This window comes from Panulirus ornatus, chromosome 29 (genome assembly GCF_036320965.1).
Source record: "Panulirus ornatus isolate Po-2019 chromosome 29, ASM3632096v1, whole genome shotgun sequence".
Classification (NCBI taxonomy): domain Eukaryota; kingdom Metazoa; phylum Arthropoda; class Malacostraca; order Decapoda; family Palinuridae; genus Panulirus; species Panulirus ornatus.
In genome coordinates, this window is record NC_092252.1 from 23387740 (window position 1) to 23404599 (window position 16860).

The following is a 16860-nucleotide window of genomic DNA, read 5'->3' on the forward strand; positions in this document are numbered from 1 at the left end:
TTTAGGTTTTTAGTTGGGTTAGGTTTGCCCAGGGGGTTGGTTTTTTAAAGGTGTAGTAGGTTTGCCCAAAGGTTGGTAGGTTAGGTTAGTTGGGGTTAGGTTTCCCAGAATGGTTGGTTTTAGGTTAGGTTAGGTTGCCCAAAAGGTTGTTGTTAGGTTAGGTTTTAAGGTTTGCCCAGAGGGTTGGTTGGGTTAGGTTAGGTTAGGTTAGGTTAGGTTTGCCAGAGGGTTGTTTAAAGTTAGTTAGTTGGGTTTGCCCAGGGGTTGGAAAAGGTTAGTTTGGTTGGGTAGGTTTGCCCAAAGGGTTGGTTGGGTTAGTAGGTAGTTAGGTTTGCCCAGGGGGTTGGTTGGGTTTAGTTATGGTTGGGTTTAAAGGTTAGGTTTGCCCAGAGCGTTCGTTAGGTAAGGTAAGGTTAGGTTAGGTTAGGTTTTTCCCAGAGGGCTGGTTAGGTTAGGTTAGGTTTGCCCAGAGGGTTGGTTAGGTTAGGTTAGGTTGGGTAAGGTTTGCCCAGAGGGTTGGTTAGGTTATGTTAGGTTAGGTTAGGTTTGTCCAGAGGGTTAGTTAGGTTAAGTTACGTTAGGTTAGGTTTGCCCAGAGGGTTGCTTAGGTAAGGTTCGGTTATGTTAGGTTTGCCCAGAAGGTTGGTTAGGTTAGATTAGGTTTGCCCAGAAGGTTGGTTAGGTTAGGTCAGGTTAGGTTAGGTTTCCCCAGAGGGTTGGTTACGTTAAGTTAGGTTAGGTTAGGTTTGCCCTTAGGGTTGGTTAGGTAAGGTTAGGTTAGGTCAGGTTTGCCCAGAGGGTTGGTTAGGTTAAGTTAGGTTAGGTTAGGTTTGCCCAGAGGGTTGGTTATATTAGGTTAGGTTAGGTTAGGTTTGCCCAGAGGGTTGATTAGGTTAGGTTAGGTTAGGTTTGCCCAGAAGTTGGTTAGGTTAGGTTAGGTTAGGTCTGCCCAGAAGGTTGGTTAGGTTATGTTAGGTTAGGTTAGGTTTGCCCAGAGGGTTGGATAGGTTAGGTTAGGTGTGCCCAGAAGGTTGGTTAGGTTAGGTTAGGTTAGGTTAGGTTTGCCCAGAAGGTTGGTTAGGATAGGTTAGGTTAGGTTAGGTTTGCCCAGAGGGTTGGTTAGGTTAGGTTAGGTTAGGTTTGCCCAGAGGGTTGGTTGGGTTAGGTTAGGTTAGGTTAGGTTTGCCCAGAGGGTTGGTTAGGTTAGGTTAGGTTTGCCCAGAAGGTTGGTTAGGTTAGATTAGGTTTGCCCAGAGGGTTGGTTGGGTTAGGTTAGGTTAGGTTAGGTTAGGTTTGCCCAGAAGTTTAGTTAGGTTAGGTTAGGTTTGCCCAGAAGTTTAGTTAGGTTAGGTTAGGTTTGCCCAGAAGTTTAGTTAGGTTAGGTTAGGTTATGTTTGCCCAGAAGGTTGGTTAGGTTTGGTTAGTTTAGGTTAGGTTTGCCTAGAGGGTTGGTTAGGTTAGGGTAGGTTAGGTTAGGTTTGCCCAGAAGGTTGGATAGGTTAGGTTATGTTGGGTTAGGTTTGCCCAGAAGTTGGTTAGGTTAGGTTAGGTTAGGTCTGCCCAGAAGGTTGGTTAGGTTAGGTTAGGTTTGCCCAGAGGGTTGGTTAGGTTAGGTTAGGTTAGGTTAGGTTAGGTTTGCCCAGAGGGTTGGTTAGGTTAGATTAGGTTAGGTTTGCCCAGAGGGTTGGTTAGGTTAGTTTGGGTTAGGCTAGGTTTGCCCAGAGGGTTGGTTAGGTTACGTTAGGTTAGGTTAGGTTTGCCCAGAGGGTTGGTTAGGTTAGGTTAGGTTAGGTTAGGTTAGGTTTGCCCAGAGGGTTGGTTGGGTTAGGTTAAGTTAGGTTAGGTTTGCCCAGAGGGTTGGTTAGGTTAGGTTAGGTTTGCCCAGAAGGTTGGTTAGGTTAGGTTAAGTTTGCCCAGAGGGTTGGTTAGGTTAGGTTAGGTTTGCCCAGAGGGTTGGTTAGGTTAGGTTAGGTTTGCCCAGAGGGTTTGTTGGGTTAGGTTAGGTTAGGTTAGGTTTGCCTAGAGGGTTGGTTAGGTTAGGTTAGGTTTGCCCAGAAGGTTGGTCAGGTTAGGTTAGGTTAGGTTAGGTTAGGTTAGGTTAGGTTGGGTTTGCCCGAAGGGTTGGTTGGGTTAGGTTAGGTTTGCCCAAAGGGTTGGTTAGGTTAGGTTAGGTTAGGTAAGGTTTGCCAAGAAGGTTGGTTAGGTTAGGTTAGGATAGGTTAGGTTTGCCCAGAGGGTTGGTTAGGTTAGGTTAGGTTAGGTTTGCCAAGAAGTTTGGTTAGGTTAGGTTATGTTAGGTTAGGTTTGCCCAGAAGTTGGTTAGCTTAGGTTAGGATAGGTCTGCCCAGAAGGTTGGTTAGGTTAGGTTAGATTAGGTTAGGTTAGGTTTGCCCAGAGGGTTGGTTAGGTTAGGTTAGGTTAGGTTAGGTTAAGTTTGCCCAGAGGGTTGGTTAGGTTAGGTTAGATTAGGTTAGGTTTGCCCAGAGGGTTGGTTAGGTTAGGTTAGGTTTGCCCAGAGGGTTGGTTAGGTTAGGTTAGGTTTGCCCAGAGGGTTGGTTAGGTTAGGTTAGGTTTGCCCAGAGGGTTGGTTAGGTTAGGTTAGGTTAGGTTAGGTTTGCCCAGAGGGTTTGCTAGGTTAAGTTAGGTTAGGTTAGGTTTGCCCAGACGGTTGGTTAGGTTAAGTTAGGTTAGGTTAGGTTTGCCCAGAAGGTTGGTTAGGTTTGCCCAGAAGGTTGGTTAGGTTAGATTAAGTTAGGTTAGGTTTGCCCAGAGGGTTGGTTCGGTTAAGTTAGGTTAGCTTAGGTTTGCCCAGAGGGTTGGTTAGGTAAGGTTTGGTTAGGTTAGGTTTGCCCAGAGGGTTGGTTAGGTAAGGTTAGGTTAGGTTAGGTTTGCCCAGGGGGTTGGTTAGATTAGGTTAGGTTAGGTTAGGTTTGCCCAGAGGGTTGGTTAGGTTAGGTTAGGTTTGCCCAGAAGGTTGGTTAGGTTAGGTTAGGTTAGGTTTGCCCAGAAGGTTGGTTAGGTTAAGTTAGGTTAGGTTTGTCCAGAGGGTTGGTTAGGTTAGGTTAGGTTTGCCCAGAGGGTTGGTTAGGTTAAGTTAGGTTAGGTTAGGTTTGCCCAGAGGGTTGGTTAGGTAAGGTTAGGTTAGGTTAGGTTAGGTTTGCCCAGAGGGTTGGTTAGGTTAGGTTAGGTTAGGTTTGCCCAGAGGGTTGGTTAGGTTAGGTTAGGTTAGGTTTGCCCAGAGGGTTGGTTAGGTTAGGTTAGGTTACGTTTGCCCAGAGGGTTGGTTAGGTTAGGTTAGGTTTGCCCAGAGGGTTGGATAGGTTAGGTTAGGTTAGGTTTGCCCAGAGGGTTGGTTAGGTTAGGCTAGGTTAGGTTAGGTTTGCCTAGAAGGTTGGTTAGGTTGGGTTGGTTAGGTTAGGTTTGGTTAGGTTAGTTTAGGTTTGCCCAGAGGGTTGGTTAGGTTAAGTTAGGTTAGGTTAGGTTTGCCCAGAGGGTTGGTTAGGTTAGGTTTGCTCAGAAGGTTGGTTAGGTTAGGTTAGGTTTGCCCAGAAGGTTGGTTGGGTTAGGTTAGGTTAGGTTAGGTTAGGTTTGCCCAGAGGGTTGGTTAAGTTAGGTTTGCTCAGAGGGTTGGTTGGGTTAGGTTAGGTTAGGTTTGCCCAGAGGGTTGGTTAGGTTAGGTTAGGTTTGCCCCGAAGGTTGATTAGGCTAGGTTAGGTTAGGTTAAGTTTGCCCAGAAGGTTGGTTAGGTTAGGTTAGGTTAGGTTAGGTTTGCCCAGAGGGTTGGTTAGGTTAGGTTAGGTTTGCCCAGAGGGTTGGTTGGGTTAGGTTAGGTTAGGTTAGGTTTGCCCAGAGGGTTGGTTAGGTTAGGTTAGGTTAGGTTTGCCCAGAGGGTTGGTTAGGTTAGGTTAGGTTAGGTTAGGTTTGTCCAGAGGTTAGGTTAGGTTAGGTTAGGTTTGCCCAGAGGGTTGGTTAGTTTAGGTTAGGTTAGGTTTGCCCAGAGGGTTGGTTAGGTTAGGTTAGGTTAGGTTTGCCCAGAGAGTTGGTTAGGTTAGGTTAGGTTAGGTTTGCCCAGAAGGTTGGTTAGGTTAGGTTAGGTTAGGTTTGCCCAGAGGGTTGGTTAAGTTAGGTTAGGTTAGGTTAGGTTTGCCCAGAGGGTTGGTTGGGTTAGGTTAGGTTAGGTTAGGTTTGCCCAGAGGGTTGGTTAGGTTAGGTTAGGTTAGGTTTGCCCAGAGGGTTGGTTAGGTTAGGTTAGGTTAGGTTAGGTTAGGTTTGCCCAGAGGGTTGGTTAGTTTAGGTTAGGTTAGGTTTGCCCTGAGGGTTGGTTAGGTTAGGTTAGGTTAGGTTTGCCCAGAGGGTTGGTTCCCGTTGGCCATTAGCTTATCTTTGGCATTCTGGAAGGGAGGTGGAGGGTTGGGAGGGAGGGTGGGCATGTTTGGTTGATGGGGGTAATGGGGGAGAGGGGAGGTTTGGGTGTGGGAGGGTTTTAGGGAGAGGGGGTTTATATAGAGTGGAGGGGTTAGCTGTAGAGGATGGGAAAGGGGGTGGAAGGGCGTTGGGGTGTGGTGCTTGATGTGAGGGATAGGAGAAGTGTGTTAGCTCTGTAGCACAGGGAGAGGGGAGGGGGCTGGCTCTCTTTGCCTGGGAGGCGGAGAGGGTGGCACGGAGCAGAGCAGTGAGGGGTATCTGGGGGGGAGGGGAGAAATGAAGGATTTGGAAGAGAGAGAGAGAGAGAGAGAGAGAGAGAGAGAGAGAGAGAGAGAGAGAGAGAGAGAGAGAGAGAGAGAGAGAGAGAGAGAGAAGATGGTGACGTTGTATGGATGTTGGGGATGAGGGAGCTGATGGAATGTGGAGGATGGTTAGTGAGGGGAAACATGTGCTATTGAGGGGAGGGAGGAGGAGAGGGGAGAGTGGGGGAATTAGTGGTGTGGTGTGTGAGAGGGGAGGGAGGTAAGGGAAGAGGGAAGGGAAGGAGGAGGAAGGGGAGGTTAGGCAGCTATACTATAACCGTCGGGTTAAGACCATACTAACTGCCTTCTTGGCAAAACCTTTTCGAAAATAATGTAACATACAGATATATCTTGAGTTTCTATCTACGACGCCAGAACTTAAATAAAAATCCACTCCAAAACGTTTTCTTTAGGTATGCTGTAAACTCCAAAACGTTTTCTTAAGGTATGCTATAAACTCCAAAACGTTTTCCTAAGATATCCTAGCAACACGGAGAGTGTGGGAGCAGCTAGGTCGCACCGAGTAGTAAGTAGCATATTGTTGTCTCCCGCCTTGAAGGAATTCGAAGCATCTCCGTGTACCAAGTGGGCTCCTGCACCCCAGGTGCTAATCAGGAGAGCCAAGAGTGTATTGTATTTAACGGAGTGCATGGAAGGAAAAAGGTCAACGTCCAATGGGAAAGATTTAAGGCACAGAAGCCCATGCGTGGAACAAGACGTTAACGTCTGTTAGGAAAGAGATTGGCAGGTTTCAAAGTGTCGTAGTCCCGAGAGTGTTTTATGGATGTGTCTTGGGACTCGAATGCAAACAGAGAGGCTGAAAGTGCTGGAAATGATAAACCCAAAGACAATGATTATGTGGTTGTGAGGAGGGGACACTGTGAAAATCGAGCTGTGGTAGCATAGGCAGGCTAATCGAATGGTTACTAAAGCTGGAGAACAAAAAGGAAAATGCAGATCACTATCTCACAGACGCAGCTGTACATGTGGCACTGCACACGCAACACAGGTGTAACTTTCTGAGAATGAAAGTTACAAGGTTTTATACGTTATATATGGCGTCATTAAACCCAAACTACATAACTAGTTTTTTTTTATGACTATAATCATGGTCGATAATTTTTGTTTTTCTTTATCAAAAGCGTAAAAACTTTTGTCATGAATATAATCATAAGGAATCATCATCGTCTTGTTTCCAGGCACTGACTTCGTCATGTAATTCATGAGGTCAACTAAGGTTGATGAAGAGAATGTGGGCGACATTCACCGAGTATCCTCCGCTTCCCTTTTTCTCGATGTTTGTTGCCACAACTGTTGTGAAGAGAATAAGAAAACGTAAAAAAAAGGAAAAATACTATAAATCAGGAGACCGTTTTTAATACCGCTCTGATTTACCATCAATAAGGATTCGGACTCCGCTTTTGATACCGCTTTTTAGGTGATTTACTATCAATAAGGTATTCTTTTTTTTAACTTCTTCAGCCTAAAATATATACAAATATCATCTTAATTTCGTCACAGGTCAATTATGAAGCCTAGTTTTGCCTTTCGGATCGTTTAAGAATAACTTATGTCAAAGTAAACACAGAAGGAGATGGAAGTATAAGACAGGATAAAACATATAGTGAACGACATGCCAGCCAAGATGTAAGAGAATACCAAGAGGTAGAACAAATAAACCATAAAGCAAAATCTTAGCATTCCCTGGGCTGCACAGTTGCATCATTCGGGGACAAACGAACCCTGATCGAGACATGCTTTAAGGCTTAATGTGTGAGCTGGACGATTTTATATCCTGGTGGGAGCGCTCTCCTCCTGTCCCGACCTGCTCGATAGTGCCCTTGTGTTTCAGTGATGCGGTTGACAATTGCCATTTTTGTCGCGGTAGGATTTGCATCGATACATTTGGTAAATACGAACAAATACTCTCTCTTAATCCTACACTTATTTAAAAAGGCCTTACTAAAAAATATTTTGCTACAGGCTTAGAGGAATTTTTGAGCTGTTTATATATATATATATATATATATATATATATATATATATATATATATATATATATATATATATATATATATTGGAAAAGATCACAATTTTGCGCGTGATCAAGATATTCCTATGAGTCCACGGGGAAAATGAAACACGAAAAGTTCCCAAGTGCACTTTCGTGTAATGATCACATCATCAGGGGAGACACAAGAAAGAAATATGACAGTCAGTTGATATATATCGAAGAGACGAAGCTAGGACGCCATTTGGTAAACATGTTTACCGAGCGCATTTGAGACAGATTCTCGGCTCCCAGTAACCCGAGCAGATCTGAATTCTTAAGACGATCTTCCAACGTGGTCGTCTTATGTGCGTGAATGTGGTATTCTAACTTACAGTTCCGCTCGAGTACGTTGGGTTTACGATTCTCAAAATACAAGGTGGATTTCTCCTCGCCGAACGTCTGAATGACGTTGTAACATGTCAGTGTATAACAACCCAAACTCATCTCCCGCGTTCCCGTCTCCGTGTATATGACCCGAGCCTCGTCGTTCATTCTTTTGGGATAGACAAAAACATCACAGAATATTGTCTTCTCCCTGTCTCTTAACTCAACTCTGAGGTTCTTTATAAGCCCACAGCGCAAACGTAATTGACAATGGTCAAACCTGCGATTGAGGTAATGGAACTCGCTTATATTCTTCAGGAGATCTAAGCTCTGCGCTGTTTTATAGGACATGAAGTTGAGGTCTTCGCCAGCGTCGATGAAGAGCTGAATGTGCTCGTTGTTAATCACCGCAGGAATTCTGTAGAAGTCCTCCAGTTCCAGACAGAACATTCCAGTGAGATTGGCAGGACGATACTCTTTAGCGCGAGGGTTCAAATACAGCCGTTCTGTTGGAACTGCCGTCGTTAGATGGTTTTTGACGGACTCGTCCAGCTTGACTTGCCTGTGTGCCCTCGCCTTGCGCCCTCTGGATGAAGGAGCACTCATCTTCCTCTCTCTCAACCGCTGGAGCTTCTCCCTGCGTGGGAGTGATTCCAGCTAGTCCTTCGACAAACGAAGATTCCGCTTTTTTTCTTGCAGCCTCTTGCTACGTCGACGTTGGATCTAAGTTGTATTGTGTAAAACTGACAGGAATAGTCTTCGCTCACTTACCTTGTAAGTTACTGGACAGATTCGTGACGTGAAATGTATAACTTCCATATGCAATGAATTTGGTAACTTTGAATAGTAAAGTAGAATTGATAGGTGGAATACCAATGACGTCGAGATTGTAGTCATGCGCAGCCCGAGTCAAGTGTTCACAACAGTTCACTTAACATGCACGCAATAGTTCACTTAATATGCATAAAACGTACACATAACGTACACACAACTGTTTGCATTATGCTAATCAACCTTTTTATTGTGTTTGCTTTTTATACCTTGATACTGGTATAGTGAAGATATGTTTGACCAAACCGGTGAGGGGTCAGGGCAAACACATCCTTACTGAAAGGCCATTGCATTGAAGATGAAAATTTAGTGAATACCTGTCCAGGGTACGGGGAAGTTGATGGTTTAGTGAAGATAATGGAATAAGAGTAAAGTTGTAGTGAAGATGAGGGACGTGTTGAGGATGGAGGTATAGTGAAAGTGACTACTTATTCAACCCAGGTGTAGTGATGATGAGGTTGACCTGCCACAAAGGTCAGGTAAAAAAGAAAAAACAATGATATTAAGTGTTTGAACAAGATGAGGGTTTAGTAAAGATAGGGTTGGAGTAAGTGAAGGGTTGGAGTACTGAAGATAGCCTTTGCTTTGACCTGCTAGGATGTAGCGAAGATAACAGGTTGAGCATCCCTAATCCGAGAATCCGAAATTCAAAATGCTCCAAAATCCGAAACATTTTGAATGGCGACTTGATGTAACAAGTGGAATATTCCACACCTAAAGACATTATTTTGTCATTGTATTAACGATATTTCATATTTTCTTAGTGTTAAGTACTTATATGTGAATAAGTGTGAGAAAATGATTGCTTATCAGTAGCATATGAATTCAGAATTAGGTATGAAGGTTATGCTAAGCAACCACACATTGTCCACATGGGTGGCTGAAGCTGTGACACCTTAGTTTTCTGATGGTTCAGAGTTATACAAACTTTGTTTCATCCGCAAAATCATAAATGAAAATACTGTATGAATTCCCATCCCCAAGATATCTCATTATGTAAATGTCAATATTCCAACACCCGAAACACTTCTGGTTCCAGGCATTTCGGATAAGGGATACTCAACCTGTGTGAGTGCGTAGTGAAGATTACCATTGGCATGATTTGTGAAGGTGAAGTACAGATGAGGGTGTGGTAAAATTGACGTTTTAGTGTAAATGATATGTAATGAAAATAAGAGTTTAATGAAGACGGCCGTTGACCTGACCCTAAGGTTACACTGAAGATAACCGTGTACATGAGATAACTTTGAAAACACAGACAACAGGGGATCTGATTGTCTATAACGAGATCTTCTACAGCCATAATCTCATTTGCAGTAGAGTTAGGATAGTAAAGCAGAAGCCACTTCCACACCTCTCCCTGCTGTACGAGAGTGGGCAGTAAAGGAGCTAAGATGTAACGCCAGGAAGTAAAGAGAGACTTTACTGCCTTGTGGATATTTAAGAAAAGTGTAAACGGGAAAAGTTCCCTCTCTAGCTGCAGTGGCCTCTTCCGGAAAGGAGACACGAATCTGAAACGGAAATTAAAGATCTATTCTTAGACAATAACTTTTAAGAATTCGTTTCCTCTCTTGAAACTGGGTCAGGTCACATCCAGACCAAAGAAGATCACATCCAGACCACAACAGGTCAAGGAAGATCACATCCAGCCCAGAAAAGGTCAAGGAAGATCACATCCAGACCACAACTGGTCAAGGAAGATCACATCCAGACCATAACAGGTCAAGGAAGATCACATCCAGACCATAACAGGTCAAGGAAGATCACATCCAGACCACAACTGGTCAAGGAAGATCACATCCAGACCATAACAGGTCAAGGAAGATCACATCCAGACCATAACAGGTCAAGGAAGATCACATCCAGACCACAACAGGTCAAGGAAGATCACATCCAGACCACAACAGGTCAAGGAAGATCACATCCAGCCCAGAAAAGGTCAAGGAAGATCACATCCAGACCACAACTGGTCAAGGAAGATCACATCCAGACCATAACAGGTCAAGGAAGATCACATCCAGACCACAACAGGTCAAGGAAGATCACATCCAGCCCAGAAAAGGTCAAGGAAGATCACATCCAGACCACAACTGGTCAAGGAAGATCACATCCAGACCATAACAGGTCAAGGAAGATCACATCCAGACAACAACAGGTCAAGGAAGATCACATCCAGCCCAGAAAAGGTCAAGGAAGATCACATCCAGACCACAACTGGTCAAGGAAGATCACATCCAGACCATAACAGGTCAAGGAAGATCACATCCAGACCATAACAGGTCAAGGAAGATCACATCCAGACCACAACAGGTCAAGGAAGATCACATCCAGACCACAACAGGTCAAGGAAGATCACATCCAGACCATAACAGGTCAAGAAAATCTACAGTGCCAGGAAACCCTCTCATGTATCTTGGGATACAATACAATATATATATATATATATATATATATATATATATATATATATATATATATATATATTGAATATTCCTGGCAAATTATATGGGAGGGTATTGATTGAGAGGGTGAAGGCATATACAGAGCATAAGATTGGGGAAGAGCAGTGTGGTTTCAGAAGTGGTAGAGGATGTGTGGATCAGGTGTTTGCTTTGAAGACTGTATGTGAGAAATACTTAGAAAAGCAAATGGATTTGTATGTAGCATTTATGGATCTGGAGAAGGCATATGATAGAGTTGATAGAGATGCTCTGTGGAAGGTATTAAGAATATATGGTGTGGGAGGCAAGTTGTTAGAAGCAGTGAAAAGTTTTTATCGAGGATGTAAGGCATGTGTACGTGTAGGAAGAGAGGAAAGTGATTGGTTCTCAGTGAATGTAGGTTTGCGGCAGGGGTGTGTGATGTCTCCATGGTTGTTTAATTTGTTTATGGATGGGGTTGTTAGGGAGGTGAATGCAAGAGTTTTGGAAAGAGGGGCAAGTATGAAGTCTGTTGGGGATGAAAGAGCTTGGGAAGTGAGTCAGTTGTTGTTCGCTGATGATACAGCGCTGGTGGCTGATTCATGTGAGAAACTGCAGAAGCTGGTGACTTAGTTTGGTAAAGTGTGTGAAAGAAGAAAGTTAAGAGTAAATGTGAATAAGAACAAGGTTATTAGGTACAGTAGGGTTGAGGGTCAATTCAATTGGGAGGTGAGTTTGAATGGAGAAAAACTGGAGGAAGTGAAGTGTTTCAGATATCTGGGAGTGGATCTGTCAGCGGATGGAACCATGGAAGCGGAAGTGGTTCTTAGGGTGGGGGAGGGGGCGAAAATTCTGGGAGCCTTGAAGAATGTGTGGAAGTCGAGAACATTATCTCGGAAAGCAAAAATGGGTATGTTTGAAGGAATAGTGGTTCCAACAATGTTGTATGGTTGCGAGGCGTGGACTATGGATAGAGTTGTGCGCAGGAGGATGGATGTGCTGGAAATGAGATGTTTGAGGACAATGTGTGGTGTGAGGTGGTTTGATCGAGTAAGTAACGTAAGGGTAAGAGAGATGTGTGGAAATAAAAAGAGCGTGGTTGAGAGAGCAGAAGAGGGTGTTTTGAAATGGTTTGGTCACATGGAGAGAATGAGTGAGGAAAGATTGACCAAGAGGATATATGTGTCGGAGGTGGAGGGAACGAGGAGAAGAGGGAGGCGAAATTGGAGGTGGAAAGATGGAGTGAAAAAGATTTTGTGTGATCGGGTCCTGAACATGCAGGAGGGTGAAAGGAGGGCAAAGAATAGAGTGAATTGGAGCGATGTGGTATACCGGGGTTCACGTGCTGTCAGTGGATTGAATCAAGGCATGTGTATGGGGGTGTGTTGGGCCATTTCTTTCGTCTGTTTCCTTGCGCTACCTCGCAAACGCGGGAGACAGCGACAAAGCAAAAAAAAAAAAAAAAAAAAAAAAAAAAATATATATATATATATATATATATATATATATATATATATATATATATATATATATATATATATATATATATATATACTTTTTGCATACAAGGTGACTGAACCTCAGAGGGGAAAAATCCTCACTTGGCCCCGTTCTCTGTTCCTTTTGGAAAAGTAAAAACAGGAGGGAAGGATTTCCAGCCCCTACTCCTAACCCCTTTTAGTCGCTTTCTACGACACACTGGGAATACGTGAGAAGTATTCTTTCTTCCCTATCCCCTGGGATCTATATATTCATCTGTCTATCTGTCTCTCTCTCTATCTATCTATCTATCTATCTATCTATAAATCTGAGATGTGTCCAGTGATGTAAGAGCAACACATTTTCCCCGCAAAGGTATATTATCATAATCAAGCCACGTTCGTCGGCAGAAGCTGACGAACCCTTTCAAAACAGCGAAATAACCATGGTGAGGGGATCACCACCTCGGGAGAAGCCTTTCAGATTTCACTTTTAATTTTCCATAAATACTGAAATGTCTATACCGATAATTGAATTCGCAAAATTATGGTATTCGCTTTATTCTCCCAGAGAAAGATTTATTGTAAACTGTGTTTCGGCGGAGGAAAAGGGGGTGGGAGTGAGTGCGTGTGTGCCATGCCCTCAGAAGGAAAGAGAGAGAGAGAGAGAGAGAGAGAGAGAGAAAGAGAGAGAGAGAGAGAGAGAGAGAGAGAGAGAGAGAGAGAGAGAGAGAGAGAGAGAGAGAGAGAGAATCCTATTAAAGACATCATATCTCTTCTTCACACACGCAAATTCTTTTTTTTTTTTTTTTCCAGTGTCCTCCATACATTGTTGTCCTTTTTAGAATTATTGATGACACGCAGATAAAAGATGATTGGAAAAAGACATGTACGATAGGATTATTCAGTTTCTGGATTCTGGGTCATAGTCATGACTGATTAGATAGACTAATAAGACTCATAAAGTGCTCATTACATTTGGACATGATCATGATTTGCAGTTAGTTTACCCTAAACAGGCAGCAAACTTGTGATAATTCTGGTAATAACAATGATAATGATAATGATGATAATAATAGTGATGATAATGATAATAATGATAGTGATGATAATGATAATAATGATAGTGATGATAATGATAATAATGATAGTGATGATAATGATAATAATGATAGTGATGATAATAATAATAATGATAGTGATGATAATGATAATAATGATAGTGATGATAATGATAATAATGATAGTGATGATAATGATAATAATGATAGTGATGATGATGGTAATGATAATAATGATAGTGATGATAATGATAATGATAATGATAGTGATGATAATGATAATGATGATAGTGATGATAATGATAATAATGATAGTGATGATAATGATAATAATGATAGTGATGATAATGATAATAATGATAGTGATGATAATGATAATGATAGTGATGATAATGATAATAATGATAGTGATGATAATGATAATAATGATAGTGATGATAATGATAATAACTATAGTGATGATAATGATAATAATGATAGTGATGATGATGGTAATGATAATAATGATAGTGATGATAATGATAATGATAATGATAGTGATGATAATGATAATGATGATAGTGATGATGATGGTAATGATAATAATGATAGTGATGATAATGATAATGATGATAATGATAATACTAACTGTGCATCGTGATCATGCGCACTGTGATTCATGGGTCGTTACTACCTGGGTTCTTGACCCAGGAATCATTGGTCGTCATCTGCATGCGTTACCTCAAGACACACGGATCCTGACGCACCCTTGAGTCATAGATGACGCGTCCAGGTTACGACTTGCGTCCTTGGTCACACGTACAAGTCACAAACACCCATGCGTCCTAGGTCACCACACATGCGTCCTAGATGAGGCATATGCATCACTACTATTATCACCCATGCGTCCTAGGTCAAGCATACTACTATACCTCACTATTAACCCATGCGTCCTTATCTTCACTGGACCCCCATCTTCACAACACCCTCATCTTCACTAGACCCTCAAGTCATATCATTTCATATCCATAATATACCTTCTCTACCCTTCAGCATTCCAAGTTTACTAAGATTACCTGTGTGCTTTCTTGTTATATCCTCTTCAAAGAAGTATACGCTGAACAACAAAGGAATTAGTTTTATCCGTTGTAACAAAATGCACTGCAGATCAGGTGAGACGTGGGTATCAGCGCGGCGCAGCGAGAGACTGCAGGAGCTGCGGAGGCAGAGGATGCATCCTCGTTTACCTCAGGGCGTTGATGTGTCGTCACTCCGCCGCAGCAAGAGGCTGCAAGAGCTAGAAAGAAAACGGAATCTTCTTCCTTTGCCAAGGGACGCGGTGGAATGCCGTCGACGCAGGGAGACGTCTTAAGAATTAGGAGTAACATCAGGAAAGGGCGACTATCTTGCAAGGCGTGGAAGAAGACAACTGATTCCTAAGGCAAAGAACCGGATGAAGAAAAACGGTGAAAGGAATCCACTCAAGGCTAAACCCACCCTACGTTTTCGGTGCATATCGAAGGTAACTAAAACGAAGTTCCCGAAACTTCGAGAGTTCCCGACCCTCGAGCTGAAAGACAGGAAAAAGTTCGAGGGGAAGATCGGCGCTCGAGCAATTGAGGTGGTTGTGGCGTCCATTAAGCCAGAGAACATAATGACACACAGAGCAGCTAAACATCTAGGTCTCTTGAGCAAGGCAGAAGACTTCGGTGTCTATCGTCTCGAACTAGGCTGGACGTGGTTAAACGCTCACGTCGAAATCTTAAAGGGTCAGAGGATGACCATAGAAGCAATGAATAAAGTTATAAAATTCGATACCTATATCCTTCCTGAGGAGTTGGATGGTCACTATCAATCGATGTATCCTGAAATGGGATACTTTGACTTGATCCTTGGACAGTTCACTCTGGCGCAGTACAACTTCAGTACGAAATACGAGAACGGTAAGGCTTACCTCGTCTGCAAAAGAGCTAAACCTGGATGGAGGCAGACGAATGGTTATGCCTGGAATTACCTCACGTGTGAGTTCGACCAGGATAAGAGGACGAGAAAATATACAGCCACCGTCTCCACATCGGACGATTTCCCTATGCTATAGTAAAGTCTCGCTGAGCAGCACTTTGGCTACAACTTCCCACCGCACTTCAAGTTAACGATGGCCAAGAGTCATTACTTCAGGATCATGAAGATCTCTATGCACAACGTCCGTCCGTAGGATAATGATCTAATCATATCCATCCCAGACCTCCAACGTTACGATGCGCTGTACGATGTTGGGTAAAGCCACATTTACCTGAAGATTAAGGGGAAGGTGTTTAGGATTCACATGAAACAGAAATTCATCTCCGTTACTTGATCCCCTTCCCCTGGACTTGGCATGATGACACAATCCCTTGTTGTCCTCAGAAGGGCCTTTCCCCGCGGCCCCATCTGGTGTGGTTTTGTTGGTTTCCTTATCTTGTCTGGTAGATATTCAGAGTTTACTATATATCGGCTTCTCTTTACTATACCGATAACTTGTAACTTGTTCCTTCGTTGCGGCTCTCGCCTTCATTACATCCTCATCTTCACTACAGCCTCATCTTTACTACATCCTCACCTTCACTGCATCCTCACCTTAACTATACTGCACTTCACGCACCCAGGTCACGACTCGTGTGTCCTGGGGGTCACGCATCCAGGTCGCGCGACCCAAATGTCTTGGGTCACCCATCTAGATTATGGACCAATGCGTCACAGAATACATGATCACACTATACGCAGACGTGAATAAGAACGCATGGGGGTTTGAGAATCCCCCGGAGTCTTGTACAACGCCTACCACCTAATGCGACTGAGAACTCCCCTGGAATGCACGGAGTGTTGAGAACATAACATCCCCAACTCTCTTAACTCCACACTTGAACAACATTACCAAATATAACGAAGCCTCAGAACCTAGCGGTGTCAAATATAACGAAGCCTCAGAACCTCAGTGAGTCTAAAGCATCAAGGATCACTGACCGGGTGGGGGGTGGGAGGGAAGGGTGTGGGGTGTGGGTGGTGTGAGGGGTGGGGTCATAACTCATCATTAGTAAGGGGTCATTAAATTTCTCCCAGTTTGTGGCTTCGCTAACGCACTGCAACCCGCAAAGACTGTTACTTCCGTCAAGTTCGTTAGCGTTATGAACGAGAAGGTGAGGAGGAACATGGAGGGAGAGAGTCGACTGCTACAGGACACCGCCAAGCTCTCTCTCTCTCTCTCTCTCTCTCTCTCGCTCTCTCTCTCTCTCTCTCTCTCTCTCTCTCTCTCTCTCTCTCTCTCTCTCTCTCTCTCTCTCTCTCTCTCTGCTCACAGCGTCCTCACTCGGTTCCCTTCCTGTCAAAGTTTTTAGATATTATTTTCTCTGTCTAGCAAGGTCACGGGAAATGTTCGTAACAAGACCATTGATATATTTCACCATTTTTTTTTTTGTGTGTGTGTGTCCAGGGTGACAGTAATGCCCGTTGAAAGAGAGAGAGAGAGAGAGAGAGAGAGAGAGAGAGAGAGAGAGAGAGAGAGAGAGAGAGAGAGAGAGAGGTGCAAGGTGCGCCAAATTACCCCACACTTGGGTAGCCCAGGGAGAGGGAGAGTGGCATCCTCTCACTCACCCCCTCAACATCACTGAGTTAACAATATTTTCGTGGATTTCTTTGGTGTATAGTTTGGGGCCTTTGATTACCCCGCGTCTCAGGTGTCGGCTGGAGGGTCTTTTCTTCCTTGGCCGCAAAAAGAGATCTACAAGTTCTTCAAGGAGGTGAGTTTTCTTTCGTTTTTAACTCAGATCAGAAGAGAGGATGGGTAGTCTCCTCTTTCTTGGCCAGTCTTCCTCAAACGATGGGCTGCAAGAGGGGTGGAGGGATCGGGGAGTTGCAGAGTGGGGTTCGAACCCGTCCGCAATAATAGGATAGATTTGCTCTATAGTACAAGTACGAGTATAGACCTCACCCCCCCCACCTCCACCCAGA